The 25353-nt window shown below is 37.0% G+C and overlaps 1 protein-coding gene and 1 pseudogene across 3 annotated transcripts in view; one reads left to right on the top strand and one right to left on the bottom strand.

Moving 5' to 3' along the window:
• Window positions 1-25353, bottom strand: part of LRRTM4 (leucine rich repeat transmembrane neuronal 4) — an 855380-nt gene that overhangs the window by 77556 nt on the left and 752471 nt on the right. The window lies entirely within an intron of this gene.
• LOC114900770 lies at window positions 7251-7894 on the top strand (annotated as a pseudogene).

Below are 25353 nucleotides of genomic sequence, written 5' to 3'. Positions count from 1 at the left end.
TAAACATCAACTACATAATATACCAAAGATGCTTAATTGCATTTATCATTCAATTTATATTACTGTAAGAAATTATTTTGGTTGTTATCCAGAAGCATGTTTTCAACTTTTTTTCTCTGCACAATATTTATAGTAGTTGTTTTTCTACTTCTAAGATTGTAATTAGTTTATATAAGAAGACTTTCTGCAGTGTTTAATGTATACCCCTAAATCAAGAAGAATAACTCACTGAGTAGGAACAAATAATGTAACAATTTCAGACTCTATCCTACTGTTCTTCATGACAGTGTAAAAAAATTCAGCTCATGGAAACCACTTCTAATTTTGTAACTTAAATGCCTTTGCAAATTAGTTTTAGAATCCATTTCCCATTTACCCACCCAACCTCTATTGAAGTAGAGAGTGGCATTTTGCTTCTCATTCTACTTGAAACTGCTATTAACACTTACAAAGTTCTGAAATGTTATAGTCAGTTTCTTCTCTGAATCACACCTCCAATAACATCCAGAAATGTATGAAAATACTTTCTAAGTCATAGATGTTATTTTAATAAAAAAGGATATTCTTGAATTGATAATGACATGGGAGGTGTTAACAAGAGCTCACTGATAGACTTAAAGGGCTAAGTAACCCAAATATCGCTTTTGAATTTGATCTGGGAAAATTTCAGCAATTTATGCTGGATTTAATTATCAATTATTTCAGGATACCTACTTTTTGTTCTGCAAAGAAACTCATCCATCCAATTTGTTTTAATTTACATAATTATTTTGTTTTTACCCAGAACAATACTAGCAATGAAGTGTATAACATCCATTACTCAATAAAAAATGAAAGGGAATTTGGATACCCATTATGGGAGCCAGATCATCTCAAGTCCTCTGTAATGTAAATATTCTGCACTAAAATATTTTTGTAGCATTTTTCCTAAGGGCATTTACCATAATATAGAGTTAATTATGAAACTGTTAAAAGATAAAAATAAATTAAGGGGCAGTGTGAGGAAAATAAGAAGTGCTCTCCCAAATAATTGTTGACAACAGTTGGAGAGTCAATGAAGTAGAGAGATACAGATATTTCATTCTCAAATGGCAATTTCTGAAAGGGAAGTTCTCTAAGTACAAACACAAGATTGCATTAACAGTTCTTACCAGATCTCAGAGAATGTAAGACTCACAGAAGACAGGAAAAAAATTCTTAATTAACCTTTTTATAACTAAAAACATTTTACTGTCCCTAAATCCTCAAATGGTAATCTTAAATTAATATGAAAGCAGTGAACTATTTTTACTGTACAATTACTTGACAATTTATAAACAGTATCCATTTTCCTTATAATAATTCATTATATTTTCTAATATATTAAACCTCAATTGCCTATCAAACCTTCCTGATAGATCATTTTGATCCTATCATTTTCAATTAATCATGCCTGTTTGCTGGTGATGTTTTTCCTGGAAAACTGTCATAAAAATATTATTCTAACACATTTCCTACATCATAGAACAGATTATTTCTGCTATTATTAATAATAGAAAGTATATATTTGCATATATCATATAACTAATTTCTTTATCAAATAGTTTATTATGCTTATAAACATATTTGAATAATTCAAGTAATTTCTAAATAAAATTTTATTTTTTAATTGATGAATCTTGTAAAACTGCACAAAGGAGTATTTCTTCCATCAGTATGAGGAGTAATCTCAATGTCAGTGTCACACTATGAAATTCTTGCTTTATCAAATGGTTCTGGAATTCTGAATTTTTCTTTTATTCACTTAGTAAGAATTTTTGAGTGTCTACTATATGCCAGGCACTGAACCTGGCCTTGAGGACACAATAATAAATAACGGAGACTCACCTGCTGTCCAAATATTGCTTCTATTCCTGAAGGACCCTCCTTTAACTTTGCTTTTTAGGTTCTGATAATGGTGTTCTTTTGAATACCATGAATAGTGAAAAAGCATTGTTTTCCCTTTGAAAATGCATTTCTTAGTAAGGAGGGTTATGGGACCAAGACAAAGTGGACTAACAGCCATTTGTTATTTTAAATTGTTTAGTGAAATGTAGAATGCTCATGTTGTCATTGTTCCTTTTTTTCAAAATTATAGTTTAAACAAAATACAGTGGGAGCAAAACAGTTTCTGAGGGAAATTGCAAAAATAACGCCAAAATTGTTTGAGCAAAGGCATCCTCTTAGAAGGCATATTCCACTAATGCAGCCTTCCACAGCTAGTAAAAGAACTTTCCTTTTCTTGCATCTCTCAGAACAGTCTGGGCATCCAGCAAATGCTTAGGTGTACTTGTTGGAATGTTCACCAGCACCTGACAGGGTCATAGAGTGATAACTGTGAATATCAAAATTTTATCTGCTGGTCCTCACATAGAGAAGATAGGATCATAAAACAAAACAAAAACAAAATCAAAAACAAACAAAACAAAACAAAAAACAATTGGTTGGGTTTTTGCAGATGTCCTGCATACATGTAGTTTTCTATTTCCTATGGTAACAGGTAAAAAAACAAAAAAGAGAGGATGGAGTTGGTATTGATATCTGGATTCTTGTTTCTGGTCATAAATTTGCCATCTCTCTGACCATACATCCAGGAAAATGTCACTTTCCATTTTACTTGCCTTTAAAAGGCCTTTGTAATACTGGGGTGTGATGGGAATTCATTACAATGAGGTACTTTGAAATCTTCAACTTTTAAATACCATGCAAGTCCAATGATTATTAGTATTCAAGGCACACAATGCTAGTCAAAATATAGAAAGTTCCGAGCAGTTTGGTAACCTGGAAAACAGGGAAATGAAAAGTGTACTGTGTACATATGATAAAATAGCATTCAATATAAAAAAGACAAATGCTCCAATACAAAAATGTAAAAAGTGTGTAAACATTAATGACACAAATGAAATAACCAATAAAATATCAAATACTCAACCATACTATTAACCAAAGACACACAACTTAAAACAAGAGATATTATTTTCACATATCAAATGGGAAAAAATTTAAAAGAATGTCGGTGAAACTGTGAAAAAAATGGGCTCACACATACACTGCTCATAGGAGGCAAAAATTGGACATTTGTTATTAAAAATTGAGCATTAATTATCATTAAAAATGTATTTGGAATTTAGCTTCAACTGTTTTACACTTCTCCTTCCCATATTTCATTTGAAATACTATCAAAATAGGGAAAAAATAGTGGATTAGTGAAAAATTAAAATAGGGAGGAAATTGACCCTCTCTTTTCTTATGAGTGACATGTGATTAAGGTAAATCTTAATGAAATCTATGTATATTAAGGGAGACTAGCTACTTTTTATAAATATATAGTTGGAGTTAGCTGTCAGTTCTATGGATTCAGATGCAGAGAGAAATTTCCTCTGCTTAGAAATGGCCCATAGGTTCAAAGTTGTGCTCTAAAGTATGTGAGAAAATTTATACATTGCCACTCTTTCTTTTTTCAGTCAGTAACTTCAACACCATAGTGTGGTTTTGCTTATCATTTCCGAGTGACAAACAGGTAATAGTCATCTTTTGGGGGGACACAAATAGGTAAATATGAGTGAGGAAGAAGTGAGAGCAATGGGTCTGGATAGAGGGAGAAGAGAGAACACAAAGGAGGAATCCAAAGATGGTCAGAGTGTGATTTACAGTTTTTCCAGTCTCAATTTTATTTTTATATTTGCCCTTTATGACTTTTTGATGACTTAGATTTAATGCATATTCCCAAAATCTAAAATTGTATAATAAAAAATATCTTATTAAAATGAATATATATATATCTTACCTCATTTAATCCTTAACTCCCCTTTTGGGTGGGGCTTTTAACCTCATTTTACAGATAAGAAGAATGAAGCCATACAGAAGAGGAAAAATAAGGCCTAAAATCAATTTCTTATTAATGGATAATTGGAAATATCCATGTTGACTGGATATTTGATGATAATAAATTATTTTACATTTTAAATCTAATACTGATATTTTGGTTAAGTTAATGAGTTCTCATTTTTGAAATTACATACTGAAATATTAACATATGAAATGATAAGATTTCTCAGATACATTCAAAAAATTTGAAGGAGGAAGGTTGGAAGGGGGTGAGGCTAGGCTAGGACTGGCCAAGGTTGATGGTAGCTGAATTCAGGTGGTAGGTAGATGGGAATTTTTCATACAAAACTATTTATGCATATGTTCAAAATTATCCATTATGAAAGTTAAAACAATATCAATACTAAATATTTCCATCTCCAAACCCCATGCTTTAAAACACGCACAATAATTTCTTTATTAATATTTACTTGAAAAAGAATCACCATTTCTGTTTCTCTCCTTGTTTTTTGTTCCATCTTTATGTCAGCAAAAGTTGAATTAAATTATTTCTTTATCTATTACTATATAATTTAGTTTTTAACTGAAGTTTCACAAATAAGCAAAGAAACAAACAAACCATATATCATCTCCAATAATGTTGTTTAGAATTGGTGAGTCCCAGGCTAAAAGTATGTTACCATTATTTCTATTGACAAGGAGGGTTAAACTGTTTTTTAGAAGAAAGATTATTTGATTATAATGTCTCTTAACCTCCACTTCTAAAGTCATTGAACATCTTACTTAGTGATGGATTACTGTTGTGTAAAGGTTTTAACGAGAAAATCTGGTGTAATGCTACCAAACCCATACACACTGTGTAGTTGGATTTCAGCCTAGAGGTTGCTTAGTCATTTTAAGAAACAGAATCTATTCCCTTCATTTGGAGAAATGACAATTGGATTCTTTAGTTACCAATTAAAAGGCAGTGGTAAAGCGTAGGGAAAGACATGCTGGCAGGGCTTGCTTTAAGCAGAGGTATGGTGAGTTTGCAAATGTGAATTAATTTTAGTGATGCAAGTGAGAATCCCAGCCCCCAAATCTATAACTTCAGCTCCTCTATTATAGTCTGTTTTGACGTCAGAGAATTAAAGATTCATGATTTATAAAACAAAAGTCTGAATGTGGAAAAACCTGACTGTAAAGAAATTAAAATACAATCAAGGTGATAAAACCAATGCATATAAGACAATTGAAAAACCACAATAAATAAGAAATTAAAGTGTATGTAACAAACTAAAAAGCACAGGGTCTACTGTGGACAGCAATGTGAGTGAAAGCTCCCTGTAGACATGTGAAGAAGAATCCTCCCCAGGAGGCAATTCTCAACTGGAGGCTGTAGATGGACCGTGGGATCAGATCACACCAGCAGATGCACTGAGGTGGAAGTGAGCATTGAGGATACTAAAAAATACATTCCTTAGTATGCAGGCATTTTTCTATAAAATTCAAGTACTATCTGGGGAGCTTAGATGAATTTTTTTCAGTCTTTTTATCTCAAAAATGAAACAGCTATTTATAAAGTTGTCTATGTGACAGCATTCTCCACATGAACAGTGCAGAAACAACTAGAGCTTTGATAAGGAAATAGGACAGAAAAACTCCTAAATATGATTGGGGTTCAGTGCTCTAGTGCAGGAGGACATCTCAGAAGCTAGGCATCATGGGAGGCACTGGAAATTTGGAAGAAAGCTGATAAGGCAGTGAGGTAATTCCAAAACTGGGCAATTGCAGAGACCAGAGTGATATGAGTGAGGTACTTAGGGGGCAAAATTTAAGGTTGCACTCATTTTCAGGGGCTGACCCCACACTTGTACTGCCCTGATGAGGACTTCCTTAATATTTGTGACCTAGGTGCCTTCCTCCCTTCTGTTTGTCCTGATTCATGTACCATTAAAAAACGTCAACTAGAGTAACATTCTTCTCAAAACTAAGGCTATGTGTTCTGTATAATTGTATTTGTACAGATTTTATCAGATTTTCTCCCTCTCTCTCTCTCTGTCACCTATCTCTCTTTATCTATTATCTATCTATCTATCATCTATCTATCTATCATCTATCTATCTATCACCTATATATCTGTTGACAGGAAAACCATTCAATAATGCTATACTAATTCCGCACAGAAAAAAAGATAAACACTTTTAATTACAAGTATTTCTGGATAATTAGAATATTTAATTGGTTTGCCTGTTCTGTACCATTAGATTCAAATACTAATAAATATTTTCACTTTTTCCTCAACTATATACTAAGAATAGCTTTGTATGTTGGAAACACAAAATTGGATCTACCTAGAAACCTTCCTCAATTTAACACACTGTTTAGTAGGTGAAAGATAAAGATTTTGTAAAAAAGTAAAATTTGAGCTAGATTTTGAAGGACAAATGGACAACTACTTATTAGATCAGTGCTTTCCAGATAGACCAGATATCAAGAACCAACTAGGAACATTTTATTTTAAGTGGAGTCCTTAAAAAGGTATAAATAAATAATTTATTAATTCTTATTTTCATGAGAGATGTATCAGGGAAAGATTGTAAGTTTTGTAAAATAATATGTTTTGAACTTCTATCCATCTATCACCTCACTCCCAACGTACTTTTGTCTCCTTGCCAACACAAACAGTTTGTATTGAAAATTCTACTGCACTTAATATGTTCTCTTTGGAATAAGCTGTCCAACAAAAAGATGCTTTCTGTAGCAATGACCACAAATTTAATATTAGGGAGATTTTTATAATAGTACTTAAAATTCTAAAATAAATACTGCTTTCATTTTATAGTTTCCACATGAAAGTAACCTTCCTGTTCTTCATCATCTCTTCTGCAGCACCCTGCCTCCATTTTTAATATAGATTTTCCCCCATTTCTCCCAAAGGTATTTATCACTGCCTTTCTATGTTTATGAAAGGTGTATGGCCAGCAGGATATGTTGAGTTTCTATAAAAATTATTTTAATTTTATTATTTTCTAAGTTACTTTTATAAAATAAAATTCTCTTTGAAAAAGAAAAGAAAAAGTGTCATTGGCTTAATTAAAAGGGAGAATAAATATTCTCGTGTATTTTAATATTCTGTTTCATACATATTTGTAAATATTCTACATTTGCACAATTTTGTTTATCTTTATTACTTTATAAGAAAATGTATTGATTATGCATATTAACTTTTGTCAATTTCAGAATTAGATACCCATTAGATATTTAATGGAATTTCATTAAAACTTTAAGTTAATTTATTTTAAAAATTAACAACTAGGGCTTGAGACAGTCGGAACCGAGGAGCCGGGCAGCGTCCTTGCACTCCTGCCCTACTTTGGTGCGCAGCTGCGGCCGGAGGATTTGCAGGTGAAAATACAGCATTTGTGAAGAGTGGATGGTTGCTGAGACAGAGTACTATTTTGAAGCGCTGGAAGAATTGGTTTGACCTGTGGTCAGATGGTCACCTGATGACCAAGCTCGGTAGAGTGTAGAGGATAAGGTCCACATGCCAGTGGACTGCATCAACATCCACACGGGACATGAATGTCGGGATATTCGGCCTCCAGATGGGAAGCCGAAAGACTGTCTGCTGCAGATTGTTTGCCTGAATGGGAAAACCATCAGTCTTTGTGCAGAAAGCACAGATGATTGTTTGGTCTGGAAATTTACACTTCAGGATTCCAGGACAAACACAGCTCATATTGGCTCTGAAGTCATGTATGATGAGACTGCCTTGGCTTCCTCCCCACCTCCTTACACAGCCTATGCTGCACCAACCCCTGATGCCTATGGTTATGGTCCATACAGTGGTGCATACCCGCCAGGAACTCAAGTTGTCTATGCTTCAAATGGGCAGGCTTATGCTGTACCCTACCAGTACCTGTATGCCGGACTTTACGGAGAGCAGCCTACCAAACAAGTCATCATTCGTGAGCGGTATCGAGACAATGACTGTGACCTGGCGCTGGGCGTGCTGCCTGGAACAGCCACAGGCATGGCCTTAGGATCTCTGTTCTGGGTCTTCTAGAGTCCTTGGAACCTGGATGTGCATAGCTTCTGGTACGCTGGGTGCAATAATATAATTTGCAGGGCATTTCTGTTTGTTATAAATGTTTTTAATAATAGTTTTAGTAGTTCTTTTGAAAGTAGTGACATCATACTTATAACTAATCCATATAAGTACCACAGAGAAGGCTTTGGACTGCTGTTTAGCTAAAACGTAGACTATTTGGGGGCACTGGCTCATTCTAGGAGTTTTTTTATGGAACTCTCAGAATACCTTATTTGAACACACCTGTTTGTAACGGCCATTTTCTTTTTAGAGTTAGGCCTTAGTGCTTAAGGGATAATTTATTTTAGTGTTATGCTAGTAATATGGTGACGTATGAGTGAGTGAGTGATTGTGGCAAGAAGAACTGCAGTTGTCTTGGTTTAATGTTAGACTTTGAAACCTCAGACTAGAACTGGTTGCACGTTACTTCAGGAGTTGTAGGATGGAACCTTCCTGAGGCAGCCGTGTGATATCCCCACAGCCTCTGGGGCTCTGCAGACTTTCAGCAAAGCTGACTGCTCAGGATGATGGGCGGGATGGCAGATCCCCCCCCCGCTTTAAAATATGCTCTTTCATTTTATTCTTACTAGTTTGTTTTTGGTAGTAATCCTTGGAAAACATCCCAAATTAGGAGTAGACTTGAGTCTCAGCATTTTAGGGCTTTATCATTTAAAACTTGAACAAGGCAAAACAATTACAAACAAGTGCGTGGAGGTAGATCTGCTATATTCAGAGGCATCATGATTTTTAGTGTTTGCTTTGAGTGTTTTTATTGCCACTTCAGCCTACTTATAGCTTATTTTTCTACTTGATGAGAAAGTAATATTAGGAGAATGGTGAGGAAAGAGGAATGAGAGCCATAGTTACAGTGTTACTGTTTCAGGGGATTGGGCTGCACTGAGCATCCTCTTTTCCACCCTTCTGAAGGCTGTTAAAGAGCTCATTTCCTGTCCTGTGCAGGACTGGGGCACTGTGGCTGTCCCTGAGCACTGGGGTGCCTGGAGCCCTGGTGGTGGCATGGTGGGGGGAGAGTCAGGTTACAGATTTGCAGCCTAAGGACATGAATGATCTGTGCAAGGTATTACCCCACCTGACCAGGACACTAGCCTTGTTTTTATTCTTCACTCAAATGTCACAGAGAAGCTTAAACAATTTAACTTGAGCCCCAGCTATGTGTGAAGCTCTGGAAAACTGAGAGTCACGTATTTTTGTTATTTCTTTATTTATGTAAATTTTAAAATTTCAATTATTCCAGGTTTCTGTCTTGCATGCTTTAAAAAATTTACTTTTTACAAAGGCAGTTTAGCACATTGAAGGTCTCTACCCCTATACTCCATGTGGCCCTATTCTCCATAAAATACACTCATAGTAGCACAAATTCTGTTTTTATTCTGTGTGGCCAGTTACATACATAGTTATTTGTTTCACTGATCAACCCACTCCGTCTCTAAGGCAGACTTAAATAGATCTATCTCAGTATGAAACCAGATGCCAAATGAACTTTGTGGTGACCACAGGTCTGTTTTCCTAGCCAATTCTATTGCACTTGTTGACACTGGAGAGTTTGTTTCCAGCTTAAAAGTATACTTAGCTGTCACCTCTTTGGATGTTTGACATGTGGAAAGTTGCCAGACGTGATGTGTGACAACACTGTTTTTTTGTTTTTGTTTTTTAACATCTTTATTAGAGTATAATTGCTTTACAATGGTGTGTTAGTTTCTGCTTTATAACAAAGTGAATCAGTTATACATATACATGTGTTCCCATATCTCTTCCCTCTTGCGTCTCTCTCCCTCCTACCCTCCCTATCCCACCCCTCTAGGTGGTCACAAACAACCGAGATGATCTCCCTGTGCTATGCAGCTTCTTCCCACTAGCTATCTACACTGGTTTTGATGGTTAGAAGTATTGCTTTAGTTATTTTACATTGTATGTAATAAGAATGGTTTTGTTCAGATGGTAATCATTATTTGAGCTGTATGCCTTACTTACAAAATACTAAACTCAGTTTTTAATGTTGCTTTGGGGTATTAATTTTGAACTTGGAACCACAGATACTGAGTTATGTCAGTGAAATGCCCTTGAAGCAGATGGTCTCCCGGTGTTCCCCTGGCTTCCCTCTGACAGAAGGGGGAGAGCTATGGACTGAAGCTTGGGCACACATGTGCCCCCCAATCTCCAGTCCCTGTCCCCAGTGGGGCCAGCCCCACTGGGCAACTATAGTTGAGTCTTGAAGTTCACTGTCACTAGTGACTTGATCCTGAGAGGAAATACATACTCGGTATAAAGATGGGCTGAGATACTTCATTTCCCTGGCCCCAACTCTCGTAGATGCCAACACTTAGGTAATCCAAAATCAAGAAGTTAGGTGAGTTGGAAAGAACTTGTTCAGGTTTAGTCAGTATTTTACTTCCATGTGTATTTTTAACTAGTTGGCCATTGACATTGCACACATGCCAGTCTGCTTGTTTCTTAGCTCTGTTCTTTTAGTTCCTTGAGTTAACTTCAGGGTCTTAGATGTAAAGAGAAGGGAGAGACCCGTGGTTGTGTTTCAGATCATCATTCATGAAACGGGTCAGACTGGGATGCAAGATATGGATCATGAGAGGAATTCCTGCCATTGAGACAGAATGACCCACATTTATTTCCTACATTAATTGTGATACTATGTGATCTTTCTTTCTCCTTCCCAAGTTTATGTAGACACCAGCATGGGATGCAGTTCCATTTTTTTCCCCTAGGGTTGATCTTTTTTTCTGATTGCTTGCCTGTCTCTAGGATTTGGTTGTGTCCTCAGAACCTATTTTTCCCTGTATATGCAAATTGTGTGTTTATAAGTGATAATGTCAATACATTAAATGATTGTTAACCTTAAAGCATAAAAAAAAATTGACATCTAAAATTCTCATATCTCAGTACAAGTAAAAGTCCTTGTAAAGACATTCACTCATCCAGTTGCCCATTCATCAGCAAACATGCTCCCTCTGGAGCATTCAAACAAGGGCATGGGCTCCAATGATTGATAAAGAATTGGTCACCAATCTCAAACAGCTCAAGAAGAAACAGACATTTAAACAAGTAAAATAATAAACAATGCCTGATCAGTAGAATATGGAGTATAGCAGGTATGTTACAGTGGTGGTCCTGGATCTGAAGAACAGTTGTTATTTTAGTGGGTTGTGAAAGATTTTATGTAGTGGAATATAACTGAGTTTGTGACCTAGGCTAATTCATAGGGGTTGAGATCAAGGGTGAACACAGTGGGTGATAAAATGTGTAAAGGGATCTCCATTGCTAAGTCAAAAAGACATGGAATAACATGTAGCCTTAACGGATTTGGTTAGAGATTAATGCTACAGGTATGCCATTCTAGATGATGAGGTTGGAAAGGGGAAAAAAAGGGTGATATTTTATGAAATTTTTGAGAAATACAAAGATAGCTCTAGTCAGACTTGGAGATGTACTGGCCAATGAAGCAAGAATCAAAGCAGGGCTGAATCTTAGAAAAAACAACTCAATGCTGGTGGTTTTCCAGAGACCTCATTTATATATTTATATATTATATATATATATATATAAAAATTCCTTTGGTATTTTGGTAGGAATTGAGTTGAGTCAGTAGATACCTTTGAGTAGTATGGACATCTAAACAATACTAATTTTTCCAATCCATATATATTTATATATTTTTCCTTTTGATTCTTTCTGTTTTTCTTTCTTTCTTTTTTTTGAGTGGATATATGAGTGACTTTTTCTCCTACTATATTTTGATTTCTTATTGCTGTATAAATATTGATGCTATATGTGAACAATATAACTTTTTTTTGAGGTTTTAATTTTTATTGGAGTATAGTTGCTTTACAGCATTGTGTTAGTTTCTACTGTGCAGCAAAGTGAATCTGCTATACGTAGACATATATACCCTCTCTTTTGTATTTCCTTCCCATTTAGGCCACCACAGAGCACTGAGTAGAGTTCCCTGTGCTATACAGTAGGTTCTCACTAGTTATCAATTTTATACATAGTATCAACATTGTATATATGTCAATCCTAATCTCCCAATTCATCCCATCCCCCCTTTACCCCACACTGTTCTCCATAGTGGCTGCACCAAATTAAATTCCCAAAAACAGTGCAAGATGGTTCCCTTTTCTCCACATTCTCAACAACACTTTTTATTTGTTGCAAGTTTTAAATAATTGCTATTCTGACAGGCATAAGGTGATATCTCATTGTGGTTTTGATATGCATTTCCCTGATGATTAGTGATGTTGAGTATCTTCTCAAGTGCATGTTGGCCATCTGTATGTCTTCTTTACACAAATATCCATTCAGGTATTCTGCCCATTTTTAAATCAGTTTTTTGTTTTTTCTTTTTATGTTGAGTTGTATGAATTATTTATATATTTTTGATATTGACCCCTTATCAAACATATCATTTGTAAATATCTCCTCCTATATAATATGTTGCCTTTTCTTTTTGTTGTTGGATTCCTTTGCTATGGAAAGCTTTTTAGTCTGCTGTAGTCCCAGTTGTTTATTCTGCTTTTGTTGCCCTTGCCTGATGAGACATCTCCCGAAAATATTCCTATACTATATGTCAAAGAGCTTACTGCTATGTCTTTTTCTAGGAGTCTTATGGTTTCATGTCTTATAATGTCTTTAAACAGTCTTATTTTTGTACATGGTGTAAGAAAGTGGTCTATACTACTTTCATTCTGTTGCATGTAGCTGTCCAATTTTCCCAACACCATTTATTGAAGAGATTGTCTTTTTCCCTATTGTATATTCTTGCCTCCTTTGTTGTAGATTAATTGACCTTATAAGGATGGGTCTATTTCTAGGGTCTCTATTCTGTTCCATTGATCTATGTGTCTGCTTTTGTGCCAATACCATTATGTTTTAATTACTATAGCTTTGTAGTATAGTTTGAAATTAAGCTGCATGATTTCTCCAACATTGTCCTTCTTTCTCAAGCTTGCTTTGGCTATTTGAGGTCTTCTGTGTTCCATAAAAATTTTAGGATGATTTGTTCTAGTTCTGTGAAAAATTCCTTTGGTATTTTGGTAGGAATTGAGTTGAGTCAGTAGATACCTTTGAGTAGTATGGACATCTAAACAATACTAATTTTTCCAATCCATGAGCACAATATACCTTTCCATTTATTTGTGTCATCTTCAATTACTTTCAATGATGTCTTATAATTTATATTGAACAGGTCTTTTACCTCCTTTATTAAATTTATACCTAGGCATTTTATTCTTTTTTATGCAATTGTAAATGGGATTGATTTTCTTAATTTCTCTTTCAAATGGTTAGTTGTTAGTGTAAAAAATGCAACAAGTTTCTGTATATTAATATTGTGTCTCATAAGTTTACAAAATTTATTATTTTTTTTTGGTGGTGTCTTTGGATTTTCCATGTACAGTGACAGATTATAGGCCAATAGTGACAATTTTGTTTCTTCTCTTCCAATCAGGATGTATTTTATTTCTTTTTCTTGTCTGATTATTGTGGCTAGGATTTCCAATACAATGTTGAATAAAATTCTCAAGAGTGGTCATCCTTGTGCTGTTCCTGGTCTTAAAGGAAAAGCTTTCACTGTTGACTATGTTAGTTGTGGGTCTGTTACATATGACTTTTATTATGTTGAGGTATGTTTCCTCTATACCAACTTTGCTGAGAATTTTAATCACAAATGGGCACTGAATTTTGTCAAAAGATTTTTCTGCATCTACTAAGATGATCATATGATTTTTAATTACCTCCATTTTATTAAAGTGATTTATCATACAGATTGATCTGTAGATATTGAAACATCCTTGCATTCCAGTTAACCATGGTGTATGATCCTTCTAATGCATTGTTAAATTTGTTTTACAAATATTTTGTTGTGGATATTTGTGTCTATGTTCATCAGGGATATTGTCCTGTAGTTTTCTGTTCTTCCACTGTTTTGTTTGGTTTTAGAATAAGGGTAATGCTGGCCTCATAGAACAAGTTTGGAAGCATTCTTTTCTCTTCAATTTTTTAGAATTGTTAAGAAGGATAGGTGTTAACTCTTCTTTAATTATTTTGTAGAAGTCATTTGGTCCTAGATTTTTGTTTGTTGGGTTTTTAATTACTCATTCAGTTTCATTGTTAGTAATCAGTATGTTCAAATTTTTGATTTTTTCCTGATTCACCCTTCTAAGATTGTATGTTTCTATGAATTTATCCATTTCCTTTAGTTTGTCCAATTTTTTGCCATATAATTATTTATAGTAATCTCTTATGTTTGTTTGTAATTCTGTGGTATTGATTGTAATGTCTCTTTTTTCATTTTGAATATTATATATCTGGGCCCTCTCTTTTATCTTGTTTAGTTTTTCTAGTACGTTGTCAATTTTGTTTATCTTTTCAAAAAGCCAGTTCAGAGTTTTATTAATCTTCTCTAAACGTTTTAAAATTTAGTCTCCCTTTCATTTATTTCCACTCTGATCATTATTATTTCCCTCCTTCTGCTGACTTTGGGCTTTCTTTGCCCACCTATTCATTGATAAACACCTTTATCATTATGTAATGCTCTTCTTTGTCTTTTGTTACAATCATTGTTTTAAAGTATATTTTGACTGATATGAGTATTGCTACTTCAGCTTGTATTTTTTTTCTTTTTTTTTGTGGTACGCAGGCCTCTCACTGTTGTGGCCTCTCCCGTTGTGGAGCACAGTCTCTGGACATGCAGGCTCAGTGGCCATGGCTCATGGGCTCAGCCGCTCCGTGGCATGTGGGATCTTCCCGGACCGGGGCACGAACCTATGTCCCCTGCATCGGCAGGCGGACTCTCAACCACTGCACCATCAGGGAAGCCCTATTTTTTTCATTTTTATGTGTATGTAATATCTTTTTCCATCCCTCCACTTTTAGTTCATGTGTGTCTTTAGTTCTGAGGTGAGTTTCTTTTAGGTCTTGTTATTTATCTACTAATCGACTCTATGTCTTTTGATTGAAGTATTTAGATAGTTTACATTTATAGTGATTATTGATAGGTATGCACTTATTGCCATTTTGTTAATTGTTTTCTTGTTGTTTTTGTAGCTCTTCTCTATTCTTGTACACTTCTCTTGTTCTCTTCCATGGAAGTTTGATTTTCTTTAGTGTTTTTTTGGTTTCCTTTACTTACTGTGTATCTATTGCAGGTTTTTGGTTTGTAGTTACCATGTAGTTTATATATATACATATGTATATATAATAGTTTATCTTAGCTGATATTCACTTAAATTTGACTGCAAATTAAGTTAATTTTAGTTGTGAATTTTCTTATATAAATCTCCAGTTCATTATTATTTTAAAGCTGGTTTCCATTTTGGCAGTGCAACTGGAGGACTCTGGGAGGCCTCACGCCAGGGAGTACTTCCCAGAATTGCGGCCAATGTCCTTATACTCACAGTGAACCACAGCCACACCCCCAACTCTGCAGGAGACCCTCAACACTAGCAGCTTCCATGGACCCCTGATTGCTGCTTGAGGAGAACTACCCTGTGGACTTGACTGACCAACGATTACAATATAAGGAGCCGTGTGGATGAAAGGCTCTTGGTGCTCCAGCCAGGAGTCACTGCTGTGTCTCTGAGGTGGGAAAGGCAACTTCAGGACACTGATCCTCAAGAGACCTCCCAGCTCCACATAATATCAAATGGCAAATATCTCCCAGAGATCTCTATCTCAACACCAAGACCCAGTTTCACTCAACAACCAGCAAGCTACAATGCTGCACACCCTATGCCAAACAACTAGCAAGACAGGAATACAGCCCCATCCATTAGCAGAGAGGTTGCCTAAAATCATAATAAGGACACAGACACACAAAACACACCACCAGATGTGGAACTGCCCACCAGAAAGACACGATCCAGCCTCATCCACCAGAACACAGGCACTAGTCCCCTCCAATAGGAAGCCTACACAACCCACTGAACCAACTATAGCCACTGGGGACAGACACCAAAAACAACGGGACCTACAAACCTGCAGCCTGCAAAAAGGAGACCCCAAACACAGTAAGATAAGCAAAATGAGAAGATAGAAAAACACACAGCAGATGAAGGAGCAAAGTAAAAACCCACCAAGCCTAACAAATGAAGAGGAAATAGGCAGTCTACCTGGAAAAGAATTCAGAATAATGATAGTAAAGATGATCCAAAATCTTGGAAATAGAATAGAGAAAATGCAAGAAACCTTTAACAAGGACCTAGAAGAACTAAAGAGGAAGCAAGGAATGATAAACAACAAAATAAATGAAATTAAAAGTACTCTAGATGGGATCAATAGCAGAATAACTGAGGCAGAAGAACAGATAAGTGAACTGGAAGATAAAATAGTGGAAATAACTACTGCAGAGCAGAATAAAGAAAAAAGAATGAAAAGAACTGAGGACAGTCTCAGAGACATCTGGGACAACATTAAACACACCAACATTTGAATTATAGGGGTCCCAGAAAAAGAAGAGAAAAATAAATGGACTGAGAAAATATTTGAAGGGATTATAGATGAAAACTTCCTTAATATGGGAAAGGAAATAGTTAATCAAGTCCAGGAAGCACAGATTGTCCCATACAGGATAAATCCAAGGAGAAACATGTCAAGACACATATTAATCAAACTATCAAAAATTAAATACAAAGAAAACATATTAAAAGCAATAAGGGAAAAACAACAAATAACACACAAGGGAATCCCCATAAGGTTAACAGCTGAACTTTAAGCAGAAACTCTGCAAGCCAGAAGTGAGTGGCAGGACATATTTAAAGTGGTGAAGGAGAAAAACCTATGATCAATATTACTCTAACTAGCAAGGATCTCATTCAGATTTGATGGAGAAGTTAAAACCTACACAGATAAGCAAAAGCTGAGAGAGTTCAGAACCACCAAACCAGCTTTACAACAAATGCTAAAGGAACTTCTCTAGGCAAGAAACACAAGAGAAGGAAAAGACCTACAATAACAAACCCACAACAATTAAGAAAATGGGAATAAAAACATACATATTGATAATTACCTTAAATGTAAATGGATTAAATGCTCCCACCAAAAGACACAGACTAGTTGAATGGATACAAAAACAAGACCCATATATGTGCTCTCTACAAGAAACCCACTTCAGACCTAGGGACACATACAGACTGAAAGTGAGGGGATGGAAAAAGATATTCCATGCAAACGGAAATCATAAGAAAGCTGGAGTAGCAATTCTCATACCAGACAAAATAGACTTTAAAATAAAGACTATTAGAAGAGACAAAGAAGGACATGACATAATGATCAAGGGATTGATCCAAGAAGAAGATATAACAATTGTAAATATTTATTCACCCAACATACGACCACCTCAATACATAAGGCAAATACTAACAGTCACAAAAGGGGAAATCGATAGTAACACAATCATAGTAGGAGACTTTAACTCCTCACTTTCTCCAATGGACAGATCATCCAAAATGAAAATAAATAAGGGAGCACAAGCTTTAAATGACACATTAAACAAAATGGACTTAATAGATATTTATAGGACATTCCATCCCAAAACAACAGAATACATATTTTTCTCAAGTGCTCATGGAACATTCTCCAGGATAGATCATATCTTGGGTTACAAATCAAGCCTTGGTAAATTTAAGAAAATTGAAATCATATCAAGTATCTTCTCTGACCACAATGCTATGACACTAGATATCAATTACAGGAAAAGATTTGTAAAAAATACAAACACATGGAGGCTAAACAATACACTACTTAATAACCAAGATATCACTGAAGAAATCAAAGGGGAAATAAAAAATACCTAGAAACAAATGAAAATGGATACATGATGGCTCAAAACCTATGGGATGCAGCAAAAGCAATTCTAGGAGGGAAGTTTATAGCAATACAAACCTACCTTAAGAAACAGAAAATATCTCAAACAAACAACCTAACCTTGCACCTAAAGCAATTAGAGAAAGAAGAAGAAGAAGAAGAACAACAACAACAAAAGGAAGCAGAAGGAAAGAAATCATAATCAACAGATCAGAAATAAATGAAAAAAATGAAGGAAATGGTAGCAAAGATAAATAAAACTAAAAGCAGGTTCTTTGAGAGCATAAACAAAATTTATAAACCATCAGCCAGACTCATCAAGAAAAAGATGGAGAAGACTCAAATCAATATAATTAGAAATGAAAAAGAAGTAACAACTGACACTGCAGAAATACAAAGGATCATGAGAGACTACTACAAGCCATTCTATGGTAATAAAAGGGACACTCTGGAAGAAATGGACAAATTCTTAGAAATGCACAGCCTGCTGAGACTGAACCAGGAATAAATAGAAAATGTGAAGAGATGAATCACAAGCACTGAAATTGAAACTGTGATTAAAAACCTTCCAACAAACAAAAGCCCAGGACCAGATGGCTTCACAGGAGAACTCTATCAAAGATTTAGAGAAGAGCTAACACCTATCCTTCTCAAATTCTTCCAAAATGTAGCAGAGGTAGGAACACTCCAAAACTCATTCTACGAGGCCACCATCACTCTGATACCAAAATCAGACAAAGATGTCACAAATAAATAAAACTACAGGCCAATATCACTGATGAACATAGATGCAAAAATCCTAAACCAAATACTAGCAAACAGAATTCAACAACACATTAAAAGGATCATACACCATGATCAAGTGGGGTTTATTCCAGGAATGCAAGGATTCTTTAATATACGCAAATCTATCAATGTGATAAACCATATTAACAAATTGAAGGAGAAAAACCATATGATCATCTCAATAGATGCAGAGAAAGCTTTTGACAAAATTCAACACCCATTTTTGATAAAAAACCTGCAGAAAGTAGACATAGAGGGAAATTTCCTCAACATAATAAAGGCCATAAATGATGAACCCACAGCCAACATCATCCTCAATGCTGAAAAAATGAAACTGTTTCCACTACGATCAGGAACAAGACAAGGTTTCCCACTCTCACCACTCTTATTCAACATACTTTTGGAAGTTTTAGCCACAGCAATCAGAGAAGAAAAGGAAATAAAAGGAATCCAAATCAAAAAAAAAGAAGTAAAGCTGTCACTGTTTGCAGATGACATGATATTCTACACAGAGAATCCTAAAAATGCTGCCAGAAATCTACTAGAACTAATCAATGAATTTGGTAAAGTAGCAGGATACAAAATTAATGCACAGAAATCTCTGGCATTCCTATACACTAATGATGAAATATCTGAAAGTGAAATTAAGAAAACACTCCCATTTACAATTGCAGCAAAGAGAATAAAATATCTAGGAATAAACCTACCTAAGGAGACAAAAGACCTGTATGCAGAAAATTATAAGACACTGATGAAAGAAATTAAAGATGATACAAATAGATGGAAAGATATACCATGTACTTGGATTCTAAAAATAAACATTGTGAAAATGACTCTGCTACACAAAGCAATCTAGAGATTCAATGCCATGCCTATCAAAACACCAATGGCATTTTTCAGAGAACTAGAACAAATAATTTCACAGTTTGTATGGAAACAAAAAAGAACCCAAATAGCCAAAGCAATCTTGAGAATGAAAAATGGAGCTGGAGGAATCAGGCTCCCTGACTTCAGACTGTACTACAAAGCTACTGTAATCAAGACAGTATGGTACTGGCACAAAAACAGAAATATAGATCAATGGAATAGGTTAGAAAGCCCAGAGATAAACCCATGCACATATGGACACCTTATCTTTGCTAAAGGGGGCAAGAATATACAGTGGAGAGAAGATAGGGTCTTCAATAAGTGGTGCTGGGAAAACTGGACAGGTATATGTAACAGTATGAAATTACAACACTCCCTAACAGCATATGCAAAAATAAACTCAAAATAGATTAAAGACCTCAGTGTAAGGCCAGACACTCTCAAACTGTTAGAGGAAAACATAGGCAGAACACTCTATGACATAAATCACAGCGGATCCTTTATGACCCACCTCCTAGAGAAATGGAAATAAAAACAAAAAGAAACAAATGGGACCTAATGAAACTTAAAACCTTTTGCACAACAAAGGTAACCATAAACAAGATCAAAAGATAACATGCAGAATGGGAGGAAATATTTGCAAATGAGGCAACTGACAAAAGACTAATCTCCAAAATTTACAAGCAGCTCATGCAGCTCAATAAAAAAAAAAAAAACAACCCAATGCAAAAATAGTCAGAAGACCTAAATTAGACATTTCTCCAAAGATATACAGATTGTCAACAAACACATGAAAGAATGTTCAACATCCTTAATCATTAGAGAAATGCAAATCAAAACTACAATGAGATATCACCTCACACCTATCAGAATGACCATCATCAAAAAATCTAAAACAGTAAATGCTGCAGTGGGTGTGGAGAAAAGGGAATCCTCTTGCACTGTTGGTGGGAAGTTAAATTGATACAGCCACTATGGAGAACAGTATGGAGGTTCCTTAAAAAACTAAAAATAGAATTACCATGTTACCCAGTAATCCCACTAGTGGGCATGTACCCTGAGAAAACCATAATTCAAAAAAAGTCATGTACCACAATGTTCATTGCAGCTATATTTACAATAGCCAGGATATGGAAGCAATCTAAGTGTCCATCAACAGATGAATGGATAAAGAAGATGTGGCAATATATACAATGGAATATTACTCAGCCTTAAAAAGAAACAAAATTGAGTTATTTGTAATGAGGTGGATGGACCTAGAGTCTGTCATACAGAGTGAAGTAAGTCAGAAAGAGAAAAACAAATACCCTATGCTAACACATATATATGGAATCTAAGAAAAAAAAAAAGGTCATGAATAACCTAGGGGTAACACAGGAATAACGACACAGTCCTACTAGAGAATGGACTTGAGGATATGGGGAGGGGGTAGGGTAAGCTGTGACAAAGTGAGAGAGTGGCATGGACATATATTCACTACCAAATGTAAAATAGATAGTGAGTGGGAAGCAGCTGCATAGCACAGGGAGATCAGCTCGGTGGTTTGTGACCACCTAGAGGGGTGGGAAAGGGAGGATGGGAGGAAGGGAGACGCAAGAGGAAAGAGATATGGGAACATATATATATATATATATATATATATGTATAACTGATTCACTTTGTTATGAAGCAGAAACTAGCACACCATTGTAAAGCAATTATACTCCAATAAAGATGTTAAAAAAAATAGCTGGTTTCCATTACTATTTTATTTTATTTGACACCCACGAAATTATCTTTGTATAACTTAGGCTTAGGATTTCTAAACTATTTTCATTCATGTGAATATTAGTAGCAGTTTCAAAAACAGGAAATAAAAACTTTTCCTTATGGACGAATGTTTGGGGAACATGTGCTTATACTAAGTGCAAATGTTTAATTACAGTAAAATATTTGAAATGTTAAAAAAATTACATACTAATAGACTTTATTTTTATTGCAGGGCAGAAAAGAGTATGCAAGATTTTGGAAAATTATTTCATGAGAGCACCCTCCTTGATGGGCATGCATTCTACCAAATATTTTGAGGAATCCTAGTTACCAAATACTCACTGGTAAAAGTTCTGACAAGAAAAATATGTATTCTCTGCCAGACCTCATGTTTCCCCCAGATACTGTTCTTATATCAAAATTTACCTTTATGAAACAGAATATAAATAAAGAAACAGAATGTAAACAGAATGTAAATAAAGCTTTACTTTTCAGGATTAAATAATAGTACAGAGTTTTAATCAGGGCTTAATAAGTGCTTTGAGAATGGTGTAGAGATGGTGGTGCAAAGGAGAGTGAGTAGGTTGAATTAAGGAAAGGCAATCATATAGAGGGCTATTTCTCTTTTAATAAGGTTCTTGCCTTTGTGCTCAAGGCATGCATCATCAATGTGATCCTCCTCTTCTATCCTTCTTTGAGACAGCATGACTTCTCTTCTTAGAAAAATAAAAATATCTCAGCTGTGATGTAATGTTTTTTCTGTGAATTAAGGAAGGCTGAAAACACAAAGTTGGAATATTTCCTGTTTTGTGAAAATATATAAATATATCCTACAGAAGAAATTGTCCGAAATAAATTCTATGCATTTGTAAGAATAATGATGGGAGGAAAAGTCTTCTTAATATGAATGCATTGGGCTTCCCTGGTGGCACAGTGGTTGAGAGTCCGCCTGCCAATGCAGGGGATACGGGTTTGTGCCCCAGTCCAGGAAGATCCCACATGCCATGGAGCAGCTGGGTCCGTGAGCCATGGCCACAGAACCTGCACATCCGGAGCCTGTGGACGGGAGAGGCCACAGCAGTGAGAGGCCCTCATACCGCAAAAAAAAAAAAAAAAAAAAAAAAAAATGTATTGTTATACTTCTATAAAAGGTGACTTAAAAAATCTTTTGGGAGTTGGGAAGATGGCGGAAGAGTAAGACGCGGAGATCGCCTTCCTCCCCACGGATACACCAGAAATACATCTACACGTGGAACAACTCCTACAGAACACCTACTGAAGGCTGGCAGAAGACCTCAGACCTCCCAAAAGGCAAGAAACTCCCCACGTACCTGGGTAGGGCAAAAGAAAAAAAGAAAAAACAGAGACAAAAGAATAAGGACGGAACCTGCACCAGTGGGAGGGAGCTGTGAAGGAGGAAAAGTTTCCACACACTAGGAAGCCCCTCCGCGGGCGGAGACTGCGGGAGGCGGAGGGGGGAGCTTCGGTACCGCGGAGGAGAGCACAGCAACAGGGTGCGGAGGGCAAGGCGGGGAGATTCCCGCACAGAGGATCGGTGCCGACCAGCACTCACCAGCCCAAGAGGCTTGTCTGCTCACCTGCCGGGGCGGGCGGGGCTGCGAGCTGGGGCTCGGTTTCGGTTTTGGACTGAGCGCAGGGAGAGGACTGGGGTTGGCGGCTTGAACATAGCCTAAAGGGGTTAGTGCACCACGACTAGCCGGGAGGGAGTTCGGGGAAAAGCCTGCACCTGCCGAAGAGGCAACAGACTTTTTCTTCCCTCTTTGTTTCCTGGTGCGCGAGGAGAGGGGTTTAAGAGCGCTGCTTAAAGGAACTCCAGAGACGGGCGCGAGCTGCGGCTAAAAGCGCGAACCCCAGAGACGGGCACGAGCCGCGGCTAAAAGCGCGAACCCCAGAGACAGGCGCGAGCCGCGGCTGAAAGCGCGGACCCAGAGACGGGCGCGAGCCGCGGCTAAAAGCGCGAACCCCAGAGACGGGCGGGAGACGCTAAGGCTGCTGCTGCTGCCACCAAGGGGCCTGTGTGCGAGCACAGGTCACTCTCCACACCCCTCTTCCGCGGAGCCTATGCAGCCCGCCACTGCCAGGTTCCCGGGAACCAGGGACAACTTCCCCGGGAGAACGCACGGCGGACCTCAGGCTGGTGCAACGTCACGCCGGCCTCTGCCGCAACGTCACGCCGCCTCTGATGCCGCAGGCCCGCCCCGCACGCAGTGCCCCTCCTTCCGCCCCCCACCCCCGGCCTGAGTGAGCCAGAGCCCCCGAATCAGCGGCTCCTTTAACCCTGTCCTGTCTGAGCAAAAAACAGACGCCCTCCAGCGACCTACACGCAGAGGCAGGGCCAAATCCAAAGCTGAGCTCCTGTGAGCTGTGAGAACAAAGAAGAGAAAGGGAAATCTCTCCCAGCAGCCTCAGAAGCAGCGGATTAAAGCTCCACAATCAACTTGATATACCCTGCATCTATGGAATACCTGAATAGACAAGGAATGATCCCAAATTGAAGAGGTGGAATTTAGGAGCGAGATCTATGATTTTTTTCCCTTTTCCTCTTTTTGTGAATGTGTACGTGTATGCTTCTGTGTGAGATCTTGTCTGTATACTCTTGCTTCCACCATTTGTCCTAGGGCTCTATCCGTCCATGGTTTTTAAAAAAAAAATTTTTTTTCTCAATAATTAATTTTATTTGTAATAACTTTATTATACTTTACCTTCGTTCTTTCTTTCTTTCTTTCCTTCCTTCCCTCCTTTAGACAACGAATCACCCCAAATTGAGGAGGTGGTCTCTGAGAGCAAGATTTATGATTTTTCCCCCTTTACCTCTTTTTGTGAAGGTGTATGTGTATGCTTCTGTGTAAGATTTTCTCTGTATAGCTTTGCTTCCAACATTTGTCCTAAGGTTCTATCCGTCCCTTTTTTTTTTTTCTAAATATTTTTTAATTCAATAACTATATTATACTTTATTTTATTTTTACTGTATCTTCTTTCTTTCTGTCTTTTTTCCTTCTTTCCCTCCTTCCTTCCTTCCTTCCTCCCTCCCTCCCTCCTGTCTTTCCTTCTTTGCTTCTTTCTTCCTTCCTTCCTTTCCTCCTTTCCTTCTTTCTTTCCTCATACTTCTACTAATTCTTTCTCTCTACTTTTTCTCCCTTTTATTCTGAGCCGTGTGGATGAAAGGCTCTTGGTGCTCCAGCCAGGAGTCAGGGCTCTGCCTCTGAGGTAGGAGAACCAACTTCAGGACACTGGTCTACAAGAGACCTCCCAGCTCCACATAATATTAAATGGCGGAAATCTCCCAGTGACCTCCATCTTAACACCAGCACCCAGATTCACTCAACGACCAGCAATCCACAGTGCTAGACACCCTATGCCAAACAACTAGCAAAACAGGAACACAACCCCACCCATTAGCAGAGAGGCTGCCTAAAATCATAATAAGGCCACAGACACCCCAAAACACACCACCAGACGTGAAACTGCCCACTAAAGAGACAAGATCCAGCCTCATCCACCACAACACAGGCACTAGTCCCCTCCACCAGGAAGCCTACACAACCCACTGAAACAACCTTAGCCACTGGAGACAGACATCAAAAACAACGGGAACTACGAACGTGCAGCCTGCAAAAAGGAGACCCCAAACACAGTAAGATAAGCAAAATGAGAAGACAGAAAAACACACAGCAAATGAAGGAGCAAGATAAAAATGCACCAGACCTAACAAATGAAGAGGAAATAGGCAGTCTACCTGAAAAAGAATTCAGAATAATGATAGTAAGGATGATCCGAAATCTTGGAAGTAGAATGGACAAAATGCAAGAAACAGTTAACAAGGACCTAGAAGAAATAAAGATGAAACAGGCAACAATGAACAACGCAATAAATGAAATTAAAAGTACTCTAGATGGGATCAATAACAGAATAACTGAGGCAGAAGAACGGATAAGTGACCTGGAAGATAAAATAGTGGAAATAACTACTGCAGAGCAGAATAAAGAAAAAAGAATGAAAAGAACTGAGGACAGTCTCAGAGACCTCTGGGACAACATTAAACGCACCAACATTCGAATTATAGGGGTTCCAGAAGAAGAAGAGAAAAAGAAAGGGACTGAGAAAATATTTGAAGAGATTATAGTTGAAAACTTCCCTAATATGGGAAAGGAAATAGTTAATCAAGTCCAGGAAGCACA

This window comes from Monodon monoceros, unplaced genomic scaffold, assembly GCF_005190385.1.
Source record: "Monodon monoceros isolate NGI ecotype Baffin Bay Population unplaced genomic scaffold, NGI_Narwhal_1 Super_Scaffold_19, whole genome shotgun sequence".
Taxonomy (NCBI): Eukaryota; Metazoa; Chordata; class Mammalia; order Artiodactyla; family Monodontidae; genus Monodon; species Monodon monoceros.
The sequence above is the reverse complement of the archived record's forward strand: the minus strand, read 5'-3'. Positions and strand labels throughout refer to the sequence as shown.